This window comes from Durio zibethinus, chromosome 27 (assembly GCF_047325235.1).
Source record: "Durio zibethinus cultivar Kanyao isolate XHJ-2024 chromosome 27, ASM4732523v1, whole genome shotgun sequence".
Classification (NCBI taxonomy): domain Eukaryota; kingdom Viridiplantae; phylum Streptophyta; class Magnoliopsida; order Malvales; family Malvaceae; genus Durio; species Durio zibethinus.
The window spans coordinates 9,509,239-9,519,817 of record NC_143188.1 but is presented as its reverse complement, the minus strand read 5'-3'; the positions used below and the strand labels follow the sequence as shown (position 1 = coordinate 9,519,817).

The following is a 10,579-nucleotide window of genomic DNA, read 5'->3' as shown; positions in this document are numbered from 1 at the left end:
GGAGAAGAAAATAAGGGAATAGGGAAAATTAATTTTATAAGCAATCTCTCTGAACCAGTTTTCTTGGACCGGCTTTTTATTAGAGCGGTTCGTTGAAATGGTCTGTATAATTATACTAATACAAATTTTTTTGTTTTTTCTTTTTCGCTCTTATCTCAAAGAGAACGGCTCATTTGTGTGTGAGATTATTTTTTTAATAATATGAAATTTTTAAATTTTACGATTGGCTTAAAATGTTATTATATTTTTATTTAATTTATTAATTATTTTAAATATATATTAATAATTTATATATATATATATAGGATAAGTTACGTTCCTCTAATTCACCAATAAAAAGGTATGTCCTAGATAAAAATTGGCTTGAATAGAAATGGATTGTCTAAATCCCAACAAATTGCAATGTTTTAATTTGATTTTATTTACAAAATTTGGAACCAAAAACATTTAATTTGATTTGAAAATACCTTTTTACTCAAATAAAATTAAAATCAATAAATCCATTAGTAATGTTTTAATTTATTAATTTTCTTAATTAATTATAGCTCAATAGACATATAACATCCCCCTAAACTTGCTTATGAAGTTAAAATACATAAAGATAATTTTCCTAAGATTAAATCATTTTTTTAGGATTGGAAAATAAATTCTTCAAAGATGAATAATATTAATATTCTTCAAGGATTGGAAAGCTATATGCCCATTTAAGCCCAAGATTTGAAAGGTGAATCTTGCATGGGCTTTTGTCCCATTGCATCTTAGTGGCTGAGTAAGGGGTGCTCCCACACCAAAATTGGAAATGAGGACACAGCATATATTTATTTAAAGAAATTTTCATTTCATGCATTTTTCCTTTTTTACGTAAAGGGGGAGCACTATGATCCAACATTTGATTATGAGATGTCAATTGATATTATATTTTAGTTTTTTTTTTAAATATTTTCTATTAGTATAAATATAAATGTATAAAAATATATTAAAAAATTGAGTTTATAAAATTATAAAAGAAAATTATTATTATACCAAACTTTTAAGAATGAGATAAATATTAAAGGTAGAGTTACTATTACATAATTTTTTAATAAAAATGAAATCTTTCTTGACTCTTTTGACATTTTATACCTAAAATTAAAAAAAAAATGCACAAATCAATATTTTTTATAGGGTTAAATAGACCGGTAAAAATTTTTTTACAAACATGCAAAATAAATATGCTTTTAAAAAATTAATTTGAAAATTTTATGATTGAAAATTAATTGTGTTTTTTATAACTTTTTTAAAACAATTCTAATACGATTTTTGTGTTGAAAATATCATAAGACAACACGAGATATATATTTAAAATAATTAAAAGTGAAATATGATATGAATGGGAACAATTATAATTAATTAAAAATATGTCAACAATCATGTAATCTATTGATATATAGAATATCAAATTTTTAGTTAATAGAGCATTGAACTTTTAGTTTAAGTAAATAAGATTCAATTTTTGACAAAAAAAAAAAAAAACAAAAACAAATTCAAAGCTTGGTTGGACTTTGTGTTGTTGAAAAGATTAAAAAATTAAAACATGCGATTGTGATTTAAAATTTATAATGAAACCCTCAATTTGGAAGATTTCTAAATAATGAATAATAGATACAATAAAAAGATAAATAGTAATATAGTTTTAATTTTCTTAAAATGCAAAGCATGAAATTAAATTATGTAACTATAGAAAAAATAATATTAACAATGTTGGTTTAAAGGATCATTTAAATTTGTTTAACATAAATGCATATATATACAAGGGGGGTTTTAAACCCCTCAAGCATATACGAGGGTCCACCCCTGTAGCATATATAATGCAACTACTGGATATCACGACACACTGAGTGGATGACGAAAGATTAATTTGTTTTGTCACGTCTTAAACGCTACATTTGTCTATTATCACACAAGCACAAGTTTTGGGACTTCCATCTTCACAACAAGTACGGAAAACTTTGGAACCAATTTTCCATCAGTATTGTCACATGATGAAATGCAATTTCTAACATTGTCGATAATTTAGCTGCCATTAATTATCATATATTTCTGATTCTGAATTAGTTGTTCTCACTCTTTATAGTTTGCCAAATACAAATTGAATAGCAACTAGTGGTTTTTGCCATATATAACCAGAGACAGCCCAATTGGCTCTGAGGATTTAACGGCTAGGTTATTAGTTCTTGAACAAAGGCTTAAGCGAATTAATGCACAACTTCAATTCTCAACCCGCTCATCCTGAAGTGCGCAACCACTAGAGACGCCATGGTCACTCGTCAAGTTTTTAATTCTTGCTTTAATATTCAACTTCAACTGCAAGACTATGGACATGTCTAATGGAAGCACTACACGGAAATAGGTTTCTAGCAGCATTTTGTTTAATGTTTAACAGCGTTTATATATACAGTTAAATAATTAGTAATATTTGTCAAAAATACTACTAAAAATGTCGTCTATACTTGCATTGAGAAATATAACAACGTTTTTTACTACAAACATTATTAAATTTAACGACGTTTCTAGTTAAAATGTTGCTAAAATTGTTTTTTTTTTCAAAACTGTAGTTAAATTTAACAACATTTTCATATAAAAGTATTGCTAATTTTGATTTTTTAGTGGTATTTTTTATTACAAACATTGCTAAATTATGAAATTTATTTTTTTCTTTCAATATTTACTATTATAATTAAATAAAAAAAATATTGAAAAAAAATACAACCAAAGTGAAATTTATAAATTAAATATTATAAATATTGAAATATCTAAATACATAATTTGTTACAATCTTCATGTAATCACAAAATTTAATAGAATAATATTCAAATTATTTCAGTACATTAAGAAGACATTTAAAAAGTATGAAAATGATCGCTGAAACTTGAAACACTACCATTTGATGAAAGATTTTTTTCACTGTAAACTTGGTGCTGTAAACTTGGTGAAGCTCTTCCTTTACTCCTGCATCTATAGCTCCCATGAGCTGCCATTTACTTCTTCTAGTGCTTGACCGTGCAGCTTTTTTAACTGCCACTTGCAGTTGTTTTATTTGTTCATGAAAGGACCATAAACTAGCTGCTTTATCATACTCTATCACAACTTCTGAGGGCATAGGCACATGTTTCTCAACTTCCTTGCGGTCTTTTATCGTACAGACTACAGAATCCAACTTGCTTTCTAGATTACAAATCTTTATTGCACAATCAACTTGACTGGAAACAACTTAATGTAACAATTCAAAGATATAGGTTAAGGGGAAAAATATCTTACGATCAACTGAAAGAATTTTGTTAAGTGAGATGTTCCCTGGTCTAAAAAATATATATATAAATTGGAAGAAAAATCCACTACAAGACAATAAAAACATACCCTTAAAGTTAACAGGAGAAGCAGTCATCCCGAAAACAAAAGGTCTCTTCTCCTTTGGCGTTGTATGATAAAATTCAGACATCACCAGTGAATATGGATGTTTCTTCACAGCATGATGACACTCATCCAGAATTAGAAGATTGATTGCTTCCATTTTAATTATGCTGTACCTCAAAATATTAAGTAGAATTCAGCTGTCATAACTAAATCCTGCAAGAAAATATCAAGCAAATCAAGAAATAATCTCCAGCACTCTTAGTTCCTTTATCCTCAACAACTTCAACTACCTAAAAATTTCAAGAAATAATCACAAGTATAGCACCAACAAAAATAAATAAAAGCCATTTCTGTTATTTATGCACTCAACAACCCTTTCCTTAACAACCATCTTAGCCATAAGTTCAAACAATTACTCATTTATGCAAAATCAAAAGCTCCAGAAGGCTTAAAAAAGATGCAACCATTGTGGTGATATCTGGAAGATAGACAACCAACTAAAACTTACTCAATTACATAGTGAATGACAAGAATATGGCAGCACATAATACCTTACAAAAAGCCATAACCATGAAGCAAATCCATCTAAAAATTTTCAGATTGAAGAATATGAAGGGAATGTCTAGACCATTACATATGGAAATCCTGACTCTTTGCGGAATGTCCATCATAGCATTTTTCCTGTTTGTGATAACAAAACACCAAAATGAACCGAACATAGGCCTTCAACAAGTAACTATAATTCTTGGCCAAAAAAAAGAAAAGAAACATGTAACTATAATGATAAATTGCCACCAAAGGGCGAGAGTTTTGCAACAAAACCTACTTTGATGCATGTGCGCTGATTTTATTGTGAGGTGACTATATAAATTGAAGTAATAATAACATAAAGCATGTTATCCATCCAATTTCCTGAAATTTTTATAGCCTGTTAGCCTTCTCAACAGTCATTCAGCAAATAAATACTGAAATTCATGAATGCTCATCGCACCTAGTGAGAGGCTCAACCATGATACCAAAACAGTAAGCTTCTGACCTAGCCTTATGGCAGATTCTGTACAAGTGTAGTCTTCCCACTGCCAGTTTCACCAACCAAGGTAATAGGCTCATTGTGCATAACCAAGCAAGCTAATCTCTCATGCACATGCAAAGAACTACGAATCTTAACAAAAGGAACTTTTTCATCATATAACTACAAGAATCACAATATCAAAAAGAAGCTAAAGACAACCTAAGATAATTTAATACAATTCAAAAAGGCTTGCTACTAACAGTTGCTTTAGTTAGTTAAAGTGAGACTCCCCCAATCCTAAGATCAGAAAGCAAATCCTGCAATTAAGTTCAATATAAAAACCAAATTATCATCTAACTAATTATATACAATATAACTCACAACAATCTAAAATAATAGCCACCTGAATTATAGGCTCATCATGAAGATGCTAAGTTTCTCCTTAAGAAGTTGGAACCACCAACTTCTTTGCAATGTTTTTCATTACAATCAGCTGATATCCAACAGATGTTGAAAAGGTAGCAAAAACTTCCACAGCCTACATGAACACGAGATAGTAACTTACTAACAATAACATGCAAAGTATAGCAATGATAAAATTTAGAAGTAACAAAACATTCTCAAGGACACAAGATACATATGCTAAATCATACCTCCTGATAAATACAAAAACATTCCAAACCTGTCAGAATACCAAGTGTAGAACTAAAACCTGGTGCAACAATTCTTTGCACTACTTGAGTAGATCCCTGTCACAAAAAGCCAGAGCTCTTGAGTAGGTTCATATTCATCCATCTGACTATTAATTTTTCTTTCATTTGAAATGACAAACATCTTAGTACTTTTTTTTTTTCAGAAATAATCACAAAAAGAGATCCATTCATAGGTCAATACTAAAATTCTTTTACAAAGAAATTGCATCAAACTTATATCTACAAACAAAAGAAAACAAAAATCACAATAGAAGTCTTTTTTTTCTCTTTTAGAGAGTAATTATTTATTAATCAGTAGGATAGTTCCTCCAATGAACAGTGAATAACAATGCTAAATTCGTTAACAAGTAAACATGCTTCAATAATGCTAGAATTGTTAAAATTTTAAAAATGTACCTGACAAAGACATGACAATTTTGATGAGGCCGCTGCTTTACTAATCAATGATAGAGGATCATCTTTGAGGCATTATTCAGGTCCTATTATTGTTTAGAGTTATTTATGGGATTTTCCCCATTTGTTAGAAGAATGGTTAGGGTTGCACTATAATGCTGATTATCATAATCATTCAAGAAGTTTCTCATATTTGGATATTGAAAGTAGTTTTTTCCTTTCTAGTTTCTCCCTTTTTTTCCCTGCATTCCTCTTTTCTTTTTTTTTTCTCTCTATTTCTTCTTTCTTTTCTCTCCCTGTCATGTTTCTACTCCAAAACTACATCAATAGGGTATGGAAAAATAGCACTAAAGATTACAAATAAGCATAAGCTCAACATGGCAATAAACTAAAAGTTTCAAGGTTCAATAGAAATGGATAACACCAATTATAGAAATATATACTAAAGCAATAAATAATGAAGAACAAAACAAGGTAAGGTTCAGCTTTTGCCTTAAGTCTAAAGGCAAAAACAGCAAGAAAAGAAAAAACTCAGTAATAATCGGATTTCCTACCAAGGAATCTCCTCTCTTCTCACACCCCCTTCCCAAAACACCTTCTCTCTTTCTTTCTTTGCATGCACTCAAAGGGTGCAAGTATGGATGTTCTCCATAAATAGAACTTAAGAAATGAACCTTGTGTATAATGTCGAAGCAACCAAAAATTCAGATAATCTGAAAGAACAATTAACACTGAGTAAAAAATAGTTCAGGTCATTTCTACTCGTTGAAGATCCAACTCTAGTCACAATATATGCATTTCCTCATAATTTTGTTGCCAGTCAAGAGACGATTACAACATTCAATTGTCTCAGAAATGACAACTTTAACCCAAAGCATACATGATGCCATCGGCCTAAACTCATAGAAGCTGAGGTTTTAGTAAGAGATCAACTTCCAAATATGTTAAAAAGAATTGCACAAGTTCCCTTTCCATCAAACATAAACTAAAATAATGTCTACATAGTAGAATCGAAATCCAACCTATATTAGTATCTATTCAATACTGATATGCCTCCAACCAGGCAGAATATCTATCTAATCAAGTCCAGCTAAGAATAATTTTGTTATCTCTAATATGGGACAAATAGGTAATGTATATGTAACTAAATAAAACAAGTTACTTAAAATTTCATCTTTAACTGTCTCTTTGTCAATTATCAACCTTGTAACTGCTAAAGCTTTCATAACCATATCAAACACAACAAAGTAGAAAATATTAGTCAAATAGAAAATAATAACTAAATCATCCTAAGACTCGCAAGCCAACACCCCGAGAAAGGTTTGAGATTCACAGACCCCCTAACCCCAACAAGAAAAAAAAACACAAAACGCAAAATTATATAAAAATAAGAAAATTAATAAAATCGAGTACCAAAAACAAGAAAGCTAAAAAAATAAAAACAAACCATCAGTATTAAAAAGATCTAATTAAATTCCAACCCTAAAGTTTTGGTTTGTAAAGATCATAGGGAACCAAGAGGCTAGCTAATATGATCAAATTCCAACCCTATCTGCTGGCTTAGAAAACTAATCAACATTAATACAAAAAATATAAACCTCAAATCTGATGTTATATTAAAAGTGGAAAAACAAAACATTTTGATGAAACACAAAACCTTACCGTGAAAAAATCCCGTCGACCCAACATTTGCTGAATGAAAGGAGAGCTAAATTTACTGTCGACCCAACAGTTGCGCCTCACCGCCGATGTCCACCAAAATGGGTTTGTGAAATGGCTGCCTTACAAAATGGGTATGAGAAATTGCTAAAGGACGAAATGGGCTAATCCAGCAGAAGGAAAATCTTATGGAAAAGAAAGGGAAAGGAAAATAAACGAAAAAGTTAAGGGAAATATAGTGTTTTAAACTGAAAAATCGAAAGGAATGGATGGGGAAAAACTCAGCATTTTCGGGCAGAAATGAAGGGGGCTGGGTCGATTTTATATTTTTGGGGCTTAATTAACTGCATTTGTACAAGCAAACAGCGCTAATTTTCTAATAATGGATGCGTTTATTAAAAAAAAAACACCGATATTTTATCCAAACAGTGCTTTTGATATGGATTAAAATATGAGAAAATTTATTTTTTAAATTTATTATAAAAACGCCGCTAATAAATTTAAATTTTAGTGTTGTTTTCATAACACCGTTAATAAATTTAAAACAGTACGTTTATGTTTTCATATTAACTTTTACAAAATTATATTTTGATAATCATTTGGTTATGTTTTATAGTATAAATGCGATCAAATTTTAAAGTTTCATTACGTTTTCAGCTTCAAATGCCACAAATATATTATCTTAGCGGCGTGTTTACTCAAAACACCACTAAATGTTTATTCAGTAGAGTTTAGATAAAAAATACAGCTAAATTTATAAAGATGTAACAATTAGTGGCGCTTGTTAAGAAACGTTGCTAAAAAGTCACCAAATCAATGTTATTATTTTTATTTCAGTACCGATCGTATCGGTTATTACGTTTTAATTATATCAAAATATGATACATTTAAAAATAATTTTTTGTATCAAATTTAGTATTAGATAATATCGATTGTTGTCATTAGTTTTGACTAGTTTCGAAAAATTTCGATGCAATAACTTGTTTTAATCGATACGTAACTGTGAAATATGTTTTATTATTTTAATTTATCTTTTGTTGTTTGATTATTTTAAACCCAATAAAAATAAAAATAATTAACAAAATAATCTTTGAAAGTTGGTTTTCTTTATTCTTACTATAACTTGTTTTCTTTTATATTTTATTTTTTATATCAAAATTTATAAGCATTTCAATTTTTTTTAATAAAATAATCGTGCTCCCTCTCTAAAGTTTAATAAACATTAAGTCAATGTTATTTTTTACATCTCTTTGTTTTTATCTTAATATTTATATGAAAAAAGAAAAATATTCATTTAAAAATTTATGATTAGATTAAGTATTTAAAAATATCATGATAAATTGATAATATTATTTCTTATACTTTAAACTTATTTATTTGATTTTTGAAAATACTGCATATTTTATTTTATAAATTATTAGTAGTATTATTATGTACTAATTCATGTATATTTATAAATATGTTTATACTAAACCAAAAAATATGAAATAATATACCAAAACAACTGATACCAATATATACTATTTTTTTAATAATCGAAATATTATCTAATACAGCATTAACAATCTTGCACCAAATCCTCATTTTTCTATAGTAAAAGCCTAATCAAAAGTATGACAATCTCTTTTCACTTCAAGATAAATGAGTTTTAATGAGGAATTTAGTGAAGATAACATGCCAACCTTTACTAAAATCTCTTTTTAGCGAAAGTCACCTATATCTCTCATTGAAAGTAGTTTTCAGTGTGAACTTAGTTTTGATCCTCGCTAATTATTATTTATATGTGAGAGTCACTTTTGATTGTTACTGAAAAAAAATTTTTAGCGTTAATTTTGACCATTTGTAATTGATATCACTTAATTGATGCATTAATGGTAAAAGAAGATAGGACGATGAATGTTAATTCTAGGGAAAGTCATATATAAACTCCAATAAATTTATCTTATAATTCTCTTACTTTTATTTTGTAAAAAAAGTATTGAAAATTTATTTTTTATTTTGATAAAAGATAAGAACCAAAACAATATTTACTAAATAAATTTTATTTGTTGTACTCATGCGACCTTCACTTGATTACTTTTTTAACCTCTTACAAAAAAAAAAAAAAACAAAAATAGTTTTACAATTAAAAAATTTCTTGATTTAGAAAAACCTCAAAATAAAAAGAATCGTCTAAACGTTTCATAATGGGCCTTACTTAGTATCAGGACCCCTAGGGCACGTGCATTTGAAAGCCTTTTACTTTTTTCTTGTTAAAGAGGCAAAGCCATAAAAATACCAAAAGCCATGCTTTAGAAAAGTAAAAATAAAAAAAAAAATTCAAAAACCAAAATGTTTGAAAAATAAAAAAATCTTATTCAATTTGCAAATTTGCTGTCTTCACCCCAGAAGTTTACGTCTATGTCACTTCCATTTGTGCCACCATAGCTTCTTATTCATCTTTACATCTGCGTTATTTGCCAGTGACCTATTTGATTCTGATCGTTTCTTGCCATAAATCTTTTCTTTTAAGGAGTGTTTGATTAACCTGTCGAAGCTTTTTTGCTTTTTTTTTAAAAAAAAAAAATACTATTTTTCCCTTGTGGTAGGAATTTAACAATGAGTATTTGCATATTCCAATTTTTTGTTTTGAAAATTATCGCATGTTAACTTTGAGCATGTAGGGAAACGAAACATCATTTTTTATATGGTTTCTAATATATTTGCTTAGTTGCTTCTCACATACCCCCACTAAGCTCAACTAAAATCATAGGAAATTATTTGGGATTGGCTACTATGTTTTTTACTGCTTTTTAAAACTCTTGCTGCTCTATAGGTAATCTTAGTAAGTCTCTAATCAGATTGATTGTCAATGTGTTCCTTTTCTTCATTTGTATGCTTTATTTTTACTCAAATTTCAATGGTTGAATGATAAAAAATTTCCCAAGAGATACATACAATATTGAAGCAGATTTAGAGAGAATTTTCAGTTTCACCCTGACTCCTGACACAAAAAATGTTGTATTTAATTAGTCTTTTTAAATTTTACAGTGGCTATATGGCCCCTGAATATGCAATGATGGTTGTTTAAATGACAAAGCAGATGTATATTGTTTTGGGATCATGGCTCTTGAAATTGTTAGTGGCAGGTACAACACGAAAGACCGATGGAAATAAGAATCTTTCTATCTCCTTAATTGGATAACTAAGCTCTCATTCTTTCACTACTTGCTCAATCATCTTGATATGCTAGTAGAACAAAAGGATTGAGTTCCTGAATATACTGTGCTGTAAAATCCTTAAATGAGGCAATGCTTACATCAGAAATTTAAATTATGATAGTAGTCATGTTTTCGATCACATTGTATTTATCACGGTTGTAAATATAACGGAGATCTTCTTAGTTATTACGACTGTCACAGTCGTGCAT

General features: G+C 28.8%; 1 long non-coding RNA gene across 16 annotated transcripts; it reads right to left on the bottom strand.

The window, feature by feature from the left end:
• Positions 1 to 2,754: 2,754 nt before the first annotated feature.
• Positions 2,755 to 7,546, bottom strand: LOC111279776 (uncharacterized). 16 transcript variants are annotated; one of them, XR_016334738.1, is made up of 7 exons: positions 7,174 to 7,540; positions 4,809 to 5,154; positions 4,625 to 4,722; positions 4,385 to 4,521; positions 4,220 to 4,305; positions 3,945 to 4,074; positions 2,755 to 3,606 (listed from the first exon to the last, which is right to left on the bottom strand). It is a non-coding gene; the product is annotated as an uncharacterized LOC111279776 (long non-coding RNA). The 16 variants fall into 16 exon arrangements; XR_016334740.1 differs by adding an exon at positions 6,066 to 6,224 and having other exon boundaries at positions 3,945 to 4,555; positions 4,666 to 4,722; positions 7,174 to 7,546; XR_016334737.1 differs by having other exon boundaries at positions 3,945 to 4,555; positions 4,666 to 4,722; positions 4,809 to 4,943; positions 5,059 to 5,154; positions 7,174 to 7,542.
• Between the last annotated feature and the right edge of the window lie 3,033 nt (positions 7,547 to 10,579).